Genomic DNA, 13,751 nt, shown 5'->3' with positions numbered 1-13,751 from the left:
GGATCTAGTAGAATTTCTCTTTTAGATGGCTTCTCGAGTTATAATCAAGTCCTACTACATCCCGAAGACCAAGAAAAGACAACATTTGAAGACTCTATCTCTCTCTGCGCTGAACTTTTGAAGAATAATAAGAAGAATTGATCAAAGGGTTTCCCCACATTGGGGTTTGTCCCTAGCTGACGCCATATCTTGTGTCCTCTTGTCTTGGCTTGTCATCTACTATTATTATTTATGTTCTATCTACATTTTACTGTCCGTTGATGTGATTGCTAATCTGGATATTGATATTGGGCTAATAAAAAAAATGAAGTAAAATTTCTCTTAAGCATAGAACATACCATTGTTATCCAAAATTAACATGGTATCAAAGCTGAGATGAAGACAAATCCCAAGTAAGAGCGAAAAGGGCAACCACTAAGAAGAGCAATCACTTAGATCCTTTGATCAAAGACAAGATTCAATGGCCTCCACATCCTACTTCAAGTTTGATGACAAGCTTCATGATAAGTCTGATTATCATGCATGGAAGATGTCTCTTGATTTGACTTTAGAAGAGAAAGATGTTATGGACTATGTGCAGGGAAAGATTACTGAATCTCCTTCAAATGCATTGGTTGCTGCTAAGACAAAATACAAGAAGGGTTAAGTCAAAGCAAAGAAGATCATCAGGGATTCTATTAATAAGCATTTAGTTGCTTACGTCTTCGATTTGAACACATCAAACGAGATATATGACAGGTTGGTTGGCATGTTCAAAGCTAACAATGCAAACTAGGTTCTCTTTCTCAAGAACAAATTGAAGGACATAAAGAAGGGAAGAGGTGAAGATATTCAATACTACTTCATGAGGATTACCGAGATCAAAAAGGATCTTTTTTCGATTGGAGAAGTTATTGCTGATAGGGAGCTCACTCTCATTTCCCTTGGAGGACTCCCTCGTGAATGGCACATGTTCAACACTACTATTCTTAACAACGACAGGATTCTAAGTTTTGAAGAATTGTTGACTAGATGTTCTCAAGAAGAAACAAGGATGATGGAACTAGATATGCCTTCAAATAGGAATGATCCTACTACATTCTCTGCTCGTGCTAAAAAGAAGAACAATGCAAGTTCAAAGAAGCAATGTCAAGGAAGACCAGGTTTCAAGAATGGAAGGAAGGGAAGATGCTTCATTTGCAACAAGTTTGGCCACTGTGCTAGGGAGTGTCCTAATAGAAGGGATACACCTCATGATGATGACAACAACAACAATCAAAGGAATGGCAGGTTCAACAATAGAGGAAAAAGGAATGCTCCCGCTACTCAACATGGAAATCGTCACCCTCCCCAGAGATCAAGAAACACCAGGTATGATGAATCTAATGTTGTTGATAACAAGCAAAAAGAATTTTATCTTATATTTGCCCTCTCTACTGCCTCTCCTCCGGATACCTTGGGAAATTGGTTGGTTGATAGTGGTGCCTCAAGGCACTTCACTGGGTATAAGGAAGCTCTTTCAAATCCGATTGAAAATGATACAAATTTAATCCCGTGAAGGGAGTTGGGAATGTTACTCTTCAATTGAATCAAGGTAACACCATTCATCTACAAGAAGTACTATATGTACCCAATCTAAAGAAGAACTTGGTATCTATCTCAACCATAGTATTAAAAACCGGCCTAGCTAACCAGTTACTACTCTAACCGACCGGTTAGCAGGCCCACCGGTTGGAACCGGTGAAAAAAATCGGGTTTAATAGGCTGTGTGGCGAAAAATCTGACCTAACCGGTCCTAAACCAGCCGGTTACCTGCCATGCCCACCGAGGACCCATAGTGATGCTTTTCCAAGGTATTTTAGGGGTTTTAGAGGGAAATTGAGGGTGCTTTCCCTCCAAAAATGCCCTCTCCAAACCTTTAAGGAACAAAAAAGGTTAAATGATCTTGCTTTCGACGTTCGTGCAATACAACCTTCGACAGAGGAGGAACCAAATGATGAACAAAGCACCTAATCTAGATCCCATCGTGTTGGACGATATTGATCCAATATTAGAATGGGTGGAGGAGACTGAAGATCCTGTGTTTGAGGCTGATTTTGATATCGACATGGCTTTAGCGGGGGATGAAGCAGATTTTGTGGCGGCATTAGAACCAGGATTAGTAGCGGCATCAACGAAAGGCAAAGAACCAATGGAAAGCACTAGTCGTGCAGGTCTATAAACTCGTGCTTCCATTACGTCCACTTCTATTATTATTGGTGGCATTGCTACTGAGGTTGCAGATCACGCTGAGGCATCCTCAAACTCTGAACCAGATGATGTCTATGTAGCTCCCGATGATAATCCTGTGGCTAGTAGTGGTGATGAACTTTATGATTGATCATGTGTACATTGTAGACTTGTAGTAGGCCAATGGCCTCATAGCTTGCAACATTGTTTTTGGACTTTATAGGCCATATAAAGCCCATTTCTTATGTATTTTGCTATTTTGTCGATGATATGTATTGCACTCGGTGCCATTTCAATATATTCACCTTTACATGGTATATAAATGAGCAAACTTTGCATATTTTGTCTCTACTGGCTTGGAATCGTGGTTTTAAATCTTAAAAATAGTTTTGTTTCATTAAAAATTAAATATTTAATGTATTTTTCTAAAACCAATTCGTTTAGACCAAACCAGTCCCGGTTAGACCGTTTCTGGTCGGTAAACCGGTTCATTAGGTGGACCGGTCCGGTCACTGGTTCCGGTTTTAAAAACACTGATCTCGACAATGGAGGACAAAGTATTCAAAGTGGCATTCATCGATGGAAAGGTACGTGTGTGGAATAAAAATTTCAAAGATGCATTTACACTTGGATTCAAGGTTGATAGCCTATATCAAGTTGGAGGAATTCAATTGGGAGCTATGTCTTGCGACACATCACTTCAATCCGAATTATGGCACCGAAGGTTTGCTCATCTACATTTTAAGGCTCTACCTGATGTGAGGAAGATGGTGACAGGTACGCCCGAATTTAAAGTAGAACATGAAGGTGTTTGTTAGGGGTGTGCCGAAGGAAAGCATACAAGGGGACCATTCCCCTCCAGTGATAGCAAGACTACCGACATATTGCAATTGGTTCATTCTGAGGTATGATGCCCATGAACTCTTTGGGAGGATATTTATATTATGCTATCTTTGTGGATGATTTCTCTCGCAAAACTTGGATATATTTCTTGAAGAAGAAGGACGAAGTATTCTCATGGTTTCGTTCTTTCAAAGCTTTGGTCGAAAACCAAACCGAGAAAAAGATCAAAATATTGAGGACCGATAATGGAACCAAATATGAATCAAATGAGTTCAATAATTATTGTAGAGAAGCTGGAACTAAGAGGGAGACTACTACCGCATATACGCCTGAGTAAAACAGTGTTGTTGAAACGAAGAATAGTTCTATCATAGAAGCCACTCGTGCCATGCTTCATGATCAAAGCCTTTCAAAATTCGCATGGGCCGAAGCTGCAAAAACTGTCGTTTATGTTCAAAATAGATGCCCTCATGAAGCGTTGGACTCCAAAACTCCTGAAGAAGTTTTCACCGTAAGAAACCTAATGTTTCTCACTTTAGAATTTTAGGTAGCCTCGTATGATTTCATGTGCCGAAAGAAAAAAGAAGCAAATTGGATGCTTCTAGGAAGAAAGGAACATTTGTGGGCTATAGTGAAACTTCTATGGCATATAGAATCTATGTGTTTAGTCAAAGAGAAGTGGATATAAGTCATGATATCACCTTCGATGAGGATGCTACCCTTGGGAAGATTAGTGACCCTCCTATTCCAAGGAAGGACAAAGAAGCAGATTCAGGAAAGTAGGGAGAACCGCAAGATGAGTCAATGTTCGATGTTGAAGGACCAAAGGATCCCATTGATCCACCCCCTCATGAGCCCTCCTCAAAAAGGAGACCTTCATGGCTTAGGGAAACACTCGAAGATGTCGAGAGACATGTTGCACCTAGGGGGACATTTCGTGAAAGTAAGAAGCCTAATAGGTACTGTTAGGGTTCTATAATTTATAAGATCTCAAGGTGATTGAGTACTTTATCTCAGAAATCTCATATTGTAAATAATTGTCAATCTGCAAATGATTTCCAAAAGAAAATAGAATAAAAATGAAAAGAAGGTATAAACATAAAATATATATATATTGAAAAAAGAATAAAAGATAGAACCCCATCAAAGAAAGAAAAAAAAAAAAAAGATGCTGAAAGTGTTGCAAATTCAAATGCCACTACTGATAGATAGTTTTCTTCATGATTGATAAATAAAGGTTGTGTGCAACTTTTTTAAAATGCCACAATGACTAGTTATTTGTTTAATCATATAGTATAATCATGGTTAAACATGTTTGAATTTCTATAAATAAGATTAAAGAATAAAGATTTGCCAAACAATTTAATCTTGGTAAATCGGTAGTTAGGCAGAAAATGACATTGGTTCAACTGTTTAATCTGAATCAATAAGACAAATAAGTGATAGGATTTAAGTAGTTTTGATTTTCCATAAAATAAAATAATTATGGGTTTGTTAGTCTAAATGCACCCCTTTAGAAAAATAAAAATGTTAGCTTAGTTAAAGGGTAGGCAGAAATAGTTTGGTTTTATAAATGTATTTATGTGCCCTTTACCCTAAGTCTCAGTGACATTGTAAAAGAAAGACGCGATGGGATAATGTATATTCATGACATGTTTTATATCCGAAGTATTATCCTAAGTTTCAAAAGCAAATATCAAAAGGCGCATATGGACAAAAAATTTGTTTGTCGTTTATGGTTAAAGGGGCTTCAATCAAACGCATCGGGATTCTCCGCTCTTTAAGATCGACGACACCCATTTGTTTTCAGCCCCCCTCTCCATCCTAGCTTTACCGTTGGGGGGGCGAGGGCTCTGAAAAGGCAGTATTCTCCACGATGTTGGGATTTCTAAGTCTAACAATTAAAAACCCTTCATGTACTTTACTGATTTATTCCTACCTACTTGTTCTGTTAATTAACAAGTTATTTACAAGGTAAATACTGGAAATAAATACAAGTACATGCTCAGCACATTATAGATCATCAATTAAAGGAAACAAAACAAGCACACAAGTGACACCGTTGCTTTTGGACCAATGTCCCTAGAAAAACCTAATGCGGAAAAATTGATGCAGCTATCTGAGGGTTTTATTATTATGCAGTTTCTGAATACAAATTGGGTGCCAAAACCAGCTCACCCAACAAAGAATAATCTCGGCAGTAGTACCTCTCTACTCGGAAGCAGATATTTTAGCTGAAACCCTGAATAATCACTCTAGCAGCTTCACAACTCCAATCTACATCATGAAACCCAAACGTCAGCCCTTTCTGGCCCAGCGTTTGCCCAGCGTCACTCTGGCTTGACCTGTGTCAGCCCTCTGGCCGTCTACGTCACCCACGCTGGCCCTCTGAGGCACTACGCAGCTCCTGGTTGCCTCTGCGTGAGCCCTAGCTGGCTCTGGGTGAACCCCTGGCTGCTTCTGCATCCTTCACTCTCGACTACTACGTTGATCCTCCTAGTGCTATCTCTGCCTCTTTGCTTCTGTATTGACTGCCCCTCAGCTGCAACTCTGATCACTCTCTCAACTTCCTCAGCAAACCCAGCCCCAGAAAGTCGAAAATTTGATCAACTCGGTGTATCTTCCAACTGACCCTCAAGCCTCCTCTTATACTTTTCTCGTTGGTCCTTCAACGGCTGAGATTAAATCTCTTATCAACGGTTAAGATTAGATTTGGCTTGATCCATGTCATTTAGAGCCTTCTAACCCAGTTTTATATTAATACCCATTAATATTTTTATTTTCCTAAGTTTAGACTTAGGAACCCATTAAAAATATTAATTATTTTAATATCTCTTAAACCGGTGAGAATATTCCCAAACCATTCCTGGGTCTTGGAAATCTAGCCTCTCCACCAATTTTCATGGCTAGAGCACATCCGATGCTACCACAAATCAACAATCCTCTGGCTCCTCATACTTGTCGTTATCAGCTGGGTCCATTGGGATTGCTGTCGTCCTCAAGGCAAAGTGCTTGACATGATTCCTGTCTAGAACGGATAAGATTCTGGCCTTACAGACTACGAAGTTTGAGGCTTCGTCCAGTCTGTCCTGGTCTCTTACCCGGTTCACTGCCATCTCGTTGATCCTCTACTTACCTCTTGGAAGTTCTTGGTGTGACTCCCTCTGAGGTTCGATTTCCCTCCTAGAAACCCTTCTGCCAATGTCGAGATGCCCCCACTCCGATCGTTAGTGCAGCTGCACCACTGATCCAGATTTCTCAGCTAGAAATCCTCGGTAGAAACTCCCTCCTCCTTGGCCTTGCCCTGTTAGGTACTGTTCTGACTATAGTACCTCACCAGCTCCACTCTGCAACTTACCCACAGCCTCCTAAACCCCAACAAACTGGAGGTTAGAGCTCCCAGGCTCTGTGCAACTAGGCACTGGCTGAAATGCTCCCCTACCCAACTGCGTCAACCCTCTCGGTCTCTGCGTGGCTCTGTGTGAGCCTTTTCTTCCCTCCTCAGTCTCTACACCAGCCTCTTCTTGGCTCAATCTTGATGACGCAGGCACTGTGTCACCCCTTCCTTGTTGCTACTCTGCTAGGAACAACTTCTGTCACTCAAGACAACTATTTTCTGCTGTCGCTGCTCTACTCGGCCAATGTCCTCGGTTCTCTTGTGATCTGCAACCACACTTTGATACCATGTTGGAATTTCTAAGTCTAACAGTTAGAAACCCTTCATGTACTTTACTAATTTATTCCTACCTACTTGTTCTGTTAATTAACAAGTCATTTACCATGTAAACACTGGAAATAAATAAAAGTACATGCTCAACACATTACAGATCATCCATTGAAGAAAACAAAACAAGTACAGAATTAACACCATTGTTTTTGGACCAATGTCCCTGAAAACACCCAATGCGGGAAAACTGGTGTAGCTATCTGAGGGTTTTATTATTATGCAGTTTCTGAATACAATCTAGGTGCCAAAACTGGCTCACCCAACAGAGAATAATCTCGACAGTAGTACCTCTCTACTCAGAAGCAGATATTCCGACTGAAACCCTAGATAATCACTCCGACAACTTCACAGCTCCAATCTGCCCCACGAAACCCCAACATCAGCCTCTAGGGACAGCATCAGCCCTTTCTGGCCCAACGTTTGCCCAGCGACACTCTGGCTTGGCCTGCGTCAGCCTCTAGAGGCATTGCATCAGCCCTTTGGCCCTCCGCGTCACCCACGCTGGCCCTTTGAGGCACTACACAGCTCCTGGCTGCCTCTGCGTGAGCCCTGGCTGGCTCTGCGTGAACCCCTGGCTGGATCTGTGTCCCTCACTCTCGGTTACTACGTTGATCCTCCTGGTGCTATCTCTGCCTCTCTGCTTCTGTATTCACTTCCCCTCAGTTGCAGCTCTGATCACTCTCTCAACTTCCTCAACAAACCCAGTCCCAGAAAGTCAAAATCTTGATCAACTCGGTGTATCTTCCAACTGACCCTCAAGCCTCCTCTAATACTTTTCTTGTTGGTCCGCCAATAGCTGAGATTAAATCTCTAATCAACAACCAAGATTAGATTTGGCTTGATCCATGTCATGTAGAACCTTCTAACCCAGTTTTATATTAATATCCATTAATATTTTTATTTTCCTAAGTTTAGACTTAGGAACCCATTAAAAATATTAATTATTTTAATATCTCCTAAACCGGTTAGAATCTTCCCAAACCATTTCTGAGTCTTGGAGATCTCATGTGCTTTAGCCTCTCCACCAATTTTCATGGCTAGAGCACATCCGATACTACCACAAATCAACACGTCGGGCCCCATCACTATGTGGCTTCCTCTCTGCGTTTCACACCTCCCCCAACCTATACCATATATTGTCTCCTACCCCCTCTGAAAATCGTTTTCTCCCTCATCCCTTTACTGTGTCCCTACCCGACACCTCTGCCACTCTTATCGCGCCATGTCTCCTTACTGTTATCCAATTAAATGACTTCCCGGCAAATTACCATTGAACATTCAATTTTTCCTTCCCGGGTAACCGTTCGACTTCAACAGTCCTGCGCCAATGTCCAACGGAACTTGCAAATCCTTCCTTAAAAACCCTAAACCGTCTTCATTCTCCCTTTCACTTACTTATTCTCTATAATTCTTAGGTTTTCTCTGCAAAGCCACCAGTTTCAAAAGATTTGTTGAAGTCATATCAAATTGTCAGCATTCTATCTCCCCACCCCTGACGGCTCACAACCTGAAATTTGTCCCCGGTAAGCTTTTCCTTCCATCACCATTAATCATTCACTGATCTAATTATAGCTCCAAAGAGAAAGAACCAGGGGAACCTTGTTAATCCATTAATCCCTCCATCTATAGACTTCGCCATATTCCATTAGCTGATAGGGATTAGAGGATCAGTGAGACAAAATGCGACTGTGAATTGTTGGAGCTTTACTGCTGGCTGGAGGATAAACATGCTGATAAAACAGATGAAATTGGACTTTAGGAGTCCAATCTTCCTCACTATATTTTCCCTCTGACCTTCCATGCCCCTGAATTCACCAACAAATGCCAAGCCTACTATGTTCCCAACCAAAGAGCCATTATGACCCCATCTGGTGAAATCCTATTTTCAATCACTACCCAATCTATTAACTAGATGATGTTAGCTCCCCCTGTGGAAAACAATACCTCATTTTCCTTAGAAGCCCTCACAAAACTCTATCAGAAGCTTGATTTTTCCAGAAGAGCCAAGATATTTGATATCTTCTTGCTAGAAAATGCCTAATTGCCCGAAGAATAATCCTCCACGCCCTTCCTCAATCTTCCCTGATCAAGCTAAACAGATCAAAGCCATAATTTCATACATTTTGGGTTATTGTTCTAATCAGTGGGTAGATGAACCCATTCTAGGCTTCCTTTCCATCTTTTCCACAAATAGCAAACCATCTATTTTGTTTAATTTCAATCAATTCCTGGTTGATAACATCCATGCACAGTTTCTTAAATTTCCAACAGAAAAAGTGTTAAAGTACACTTCAATTTTAGTTTATATGTTTCTATATTATCAAGCAGACATGTTCAGTTTTGCCATGCAGAAGCTAGATGAAAAGGGAAACCAACAGTTTGTAATATTTTGGACTTCTTTAGTGATGAAAGAACAGCAAGAATTCTCCTATAAACAGTTCATTGAAGAGTTTGTTCACCCTTCTATGAGTATCCTAAGCACCTCAGCAGAACCTAAAATTAGTGAAGACATCACGAGGATTCTACATTTGACAAATCAGGCCAAGACTGGAGACTGGTATTTATACCAAAATTACACTGAAATCAGAGTTTATGGATGCGAGCTAGCACCATACAAGCTCCCAAAATACCTCCCCATGAGGATTTTTGCCCTTGAATATATCATACAAATGCTAAATTCAAATGATATTCACTTTGTGGTGGCAAAGAAGAAGTCTCAGTTTCGGATAAAGACACAGGTGGGCCCTTTCATATGCAACACCAAGTCAACAAGAGAAGAAGCGGATAAAATCCTTAAAGAGATGAAATTCAACCTAAGTTTCACATGGTCTTATGACCCTTGGGGTATCATTTCTGTGAAAATTCTATCACTGCAGCAACTGATTTACTTTTCCTACTTATTCCACAATAACTAATTTTCATGAAATTACTTCAACAAACATTAAAATAAATATTGTTGCAGATATCACACCAAAATACAGAAACAAACGTATGCACAAGAATCAACACATTGACCAGTTATTTTGGACAACAACCCGTGGAAAAACCCAATGCGGGAAAACCGGTGCAGCAAGAGAGGTTTTTATTATTCAGCAATTCTTTAGTACAACAGGGTGCCAAACTGGCTTACCCACAGAGAGAAATACTTCTCCAGCACTTCTCTCAATCATAGCATCAAACTGGCTGACCTTTGCGTGTCTCTCTAGTCCTCTGCGTCAACCCCTGCTTGATTGCGTTAGCCCTGGGCCTCTTTGTGTTGCCCACACAGATCCAGCTAGTGACTATGCAGTCTTCTGCTGCCTCTACATCTACCTGAAAAGCTCTGCGTCTGCCTCTCCTACCTTAGCGCTGATCTTCAGTGGCTTATCCCACCTCTCTGCTCCGTACATGTTGCCTCCTGACTGCTCACCAGACCACTGGTTCAATTTCTCAGCTAAGCCCGCTCCAGAAATTGAATTGATCGGTCTCCCTCAGTGTGTTCTCCAAGTGACCCTCAAGCCTCCTCTTATACTTTTCTCGTTGACACATCAACGGTCGAGATTAAGTCCCTAATCAACGGTAAGATTAGATCTAGCTTGATCCATGACTTTTGGACCATTCTAATACATTTTCATATTAATTCACATTAATATTTTTTTTTCCCTAAGTTTAGACTTAGGGACTCTATTAAAAATATTAATTATTTTAATATCTCCCAAACTGTTTAGAATCTGCCCAAACCCTTTTTGGGTATTGGAGATCTCATGTGCCTTAGCCTCTCCACCAATTTTCGTGGCTAGAGCACATTTGATGCTACCCCAAATCAACACTCCCTCTTAGTGAGGACTGTGCTCTAGTAATACTCCTCACTAAGTATCACTTTGATCATCTGGCACCGATCCCTGTGCTGATGCTAGGCCTGCTGCCCAACATCCTCTGCGTGGTTGCTAGGCCTGCTGCCCAACATCCTCTGTGCAACTGCTAGGCCTACTACCAAACATCCTCTGCACTGTTGTATCCTGTACTGCTACCCATGGCCCTGCCACTACCATTGTTGCATCCATATTGTAACTCCCTCTGCATCTACGCTGCTACTGGCCCTTTCTCCCAATACTGCATCAGCACTGCAACTCCCTCTGCATCCTTGCTATTATTACTCCCATTTATGCTATTGAAATGGGTTTTTTAAATTTTACCATCCCCATCTTTTCCTTGAAGTAGTCAAGCTTAGTCCTTCCAAGGGCCTTGGTGAGGATGTCCACCCCCTGTTCTCCTGTAGGAGTGTAGCTCAACTATACAACTCCTTGTTGGACACAGTCCCTGACAAAGTGACACCCGATATTAATAAGCTTCGACCTATCATGAAACACTGGATTCTCAGAGAGCTTGATGCAACTCTGATTATTGCACATGATCCTGGTCGCCTTCCTATTCCTTTTGAATAGGTTCACAAGCAATTTTGTAAGCCATATGGCCTCACACGAAGCTATGCTTGCTGCCATATATTCAGCCTCAAATGAGCTCAGAGCCACGAACTTCTGTTTCCTACTGCACCAGGAGGTCATTCCCAATCCAATGTTGAAACAGTACCCAGAGGTACTTTTTCGATCCATTGAACTTCCTACCCAATTTGCATCAATAAATCCACTCAATCTAATATCCTTACTCCTGGTGTACAAGAGGCAATAATCGATTGTTCCCTGTAAATACCTGAGAACATGTTTGGTTGCTGCCCAGTGCGCCCTCTTCGGTTCCACCATGAACTGACTGAGGGAGTTGATAGCGTAGCAAATGGCTGGCCTGGCATTGACCAAATACATCAGGGACCCTATGAGCTGCCTGTATAGGGTGGGATCGATATCCTTGTCTTTTGATGCATCAATCTTCTTCCAGTTGGCGATCATTGGCGTAGCCATAGGTCTGTAGTCCATCCTGAATATTTTCAGGATTTCTGTAGCATACCTCCCTTGCCTAAAGAAGATTTCTCCCTTCTGCTACCAAACTTCCAACCCTAGGAAGTAGTGCATTCGTCCCAAATCCTTCATATCGAATTCTGTGGCTAGATTCTCCTTGCAGTCCCCAATGAGTCTAGATGATCCCGTCAGAAAGAGATCATCCACATACAATACTAAGATTAGTGGCTCGTTCTCTACAACCAGATAGTAGAGATTTGGATCTGCGTCACTCTTGACAAACCCCATCTTCTGCAAGTAGCCATAGATTCGACCATACCATGCCCTCGATGCCTATTTCAGCCCATACAAGGTTTTCTTCAATCTGCATACATGAGACTTCTTCTCATGAGTTTCAAAGCCCTCTAGTTGTTCAATGTATACCTCCTCTTCTATTACCCCGTTCAGAAATGTTGTTTTGACATCCATCTGATGGATCTCCCATCCCATCTGGGCTACAAGAGATACCAGGGTTTTAATAGATGTATACCTGGCTACCGGGGCGAAGGTCTCCTCATAGTCAATCTCTTCTTTTTGACCATACCCCTTAGCCACAAACCTCGCCTTGTATTTCTCAACACTGTTGTCTGCAACGTATTTGATCTTGTAGATCCATCTTGAACCTACCACTGATCTATCTTGAGGTCTTGGCACCACCTCCCAGACATCATTTACCATTATGGAGTTGTATTCCTCCACCATTGCATCAAGCCAAACCTAATGTTGAGTTGCCTCCTTGAAACTGGAAAGCTCTCCATCCTGAGCTAATAATGCCTGATATATATTTCGTTGTTTTCGCTCCCTCTTATTGTTTCTTGGCACACCGATGAAGTCTTATGGTTTCTTGGCACATCGATGAAGTCTTACGCATCTCGCAAAATCTGATGAAGTTCCCTGCTAGTTCTTCCTACCAACAGGTGCTTCTATTCACTCCTCATCCTGAGAATCTTCCTGTCCTGAGGAAGAATTATTTACTTTTGTTCGTTGAAGAGGCTTAACCAACGGCTCCTCTTTCGACTGCTCCTCGGAAGGCATCTCGCGAGATCTTCTGAAAGCCCTATCCTCCATGAACTTTACATTTCGTTGTACTACTACCTTCCTGCTCCTTGGAAGATAGATTCTGTATGCCTTAGCGTTCTTACTATATCCCATCAGATATCCCTTTTTCGCAGTATGATCCGGCTTCTTCCTCTTTGCTTCGAGTATGCAGCAATATGCTAAACTCCCAAATATCCTGAAATGACTGACTTCAGGTGTCTTCCCTATGAAGACTTTCTCTGGAGTAATCTTGCCCAATGCCCAATGAGGAGTCCTGTTCTGAACATAGACTGTTGTGTTGCATGCTTCCGCCCATAGGAATTTTGGCATATCCTGATCATACATCATGGCCCTAGTTGCTTCTACAATAGTCCTATGGCCCTAGCTGCTTCTACAATAGTCCTGTTCTTTCTTTCTGCTACCCCATTCTGCTCCAGATTGTAGGGAGTTGTCCACTCTCTTCTGATGCCCTCCTTAGCGCAAAAATCAGTGAAGTCTTTATCGACATATTCTCCACCATTATTTGAGCGCAAAAAAAATATTTTCTTCCTAGTCAAATTCTCCACCGGAGCCTTGAACTCCTTGAATCGACAGAAAACCTCATCCTTGGTTTTCAGAAAATAAATCCAAGTTTTCCTTGAGTGGTCATCAATGAAGGTAAGGAAATACTCGGCACCACTTAGAGCTTTGACGGACATAGGTCCGCAAATATCTGAGTGTATCAATCCTAGTACACTCTTGGCCCTGTGTTTGCTCCTAGGAAATGCCACCTTGGCATACTTTCCTAGAGCACATCCCCTGCATACATCATCTCGTTCTGTACTCATGAGAATTCTCAGTGCTCATGAGAATTCTCAGAGCTCCATGGTGCAAGTGGCCCATTCTTCTATGCCATAGTTCGTTCAAGTCCTTGTCTCCATGACTGCCTATTAGTGCCATTGGTGATTCTAGTTCGTTCAAGTCTTTGTCTCCATGACTGTCTATTAGTGCCATTGGTGATTCTA

At 41.7% G+C, this 13,751-nt stretch overlaps 1 protein-coding gene across 4 annotated transcripts in view; it reads right to left on the bottom strand.

Moving 5' to 3' along the window:
• The window catches only part of LOC149147049 (phosphatidylinositol N-acetylglucosaminyltransferase subunit A-like), a 318,990-nt gene that overhangs the window by 60,502 nt on the left and 244,737 nt on the right, over positions 1-13,751 (bottom strand). The gene's annotated exons all lie outside the window — the stretch shown is intronic.

Source organism: Pinus tabuliformis, chromosome 9 (genome assembly GCF_031772625.1).
Source record: "Pinus tabuliformis cultivar Carrire ecotype Pingquan chromosome 9, CPIR1, whole genome shotgun sequence".
In the NCBI taxonomy this organism is placed as follows: domain Eukaryota; kingdom Viridiplantae; phylum Streptophyta; class Pinopsida; order Pinales; family Pinaceae; genus Pinus; species Pinus tabuliformis.
This window is presented reverse-complemented; position numbering and strand designations above follow the sequence as displayed.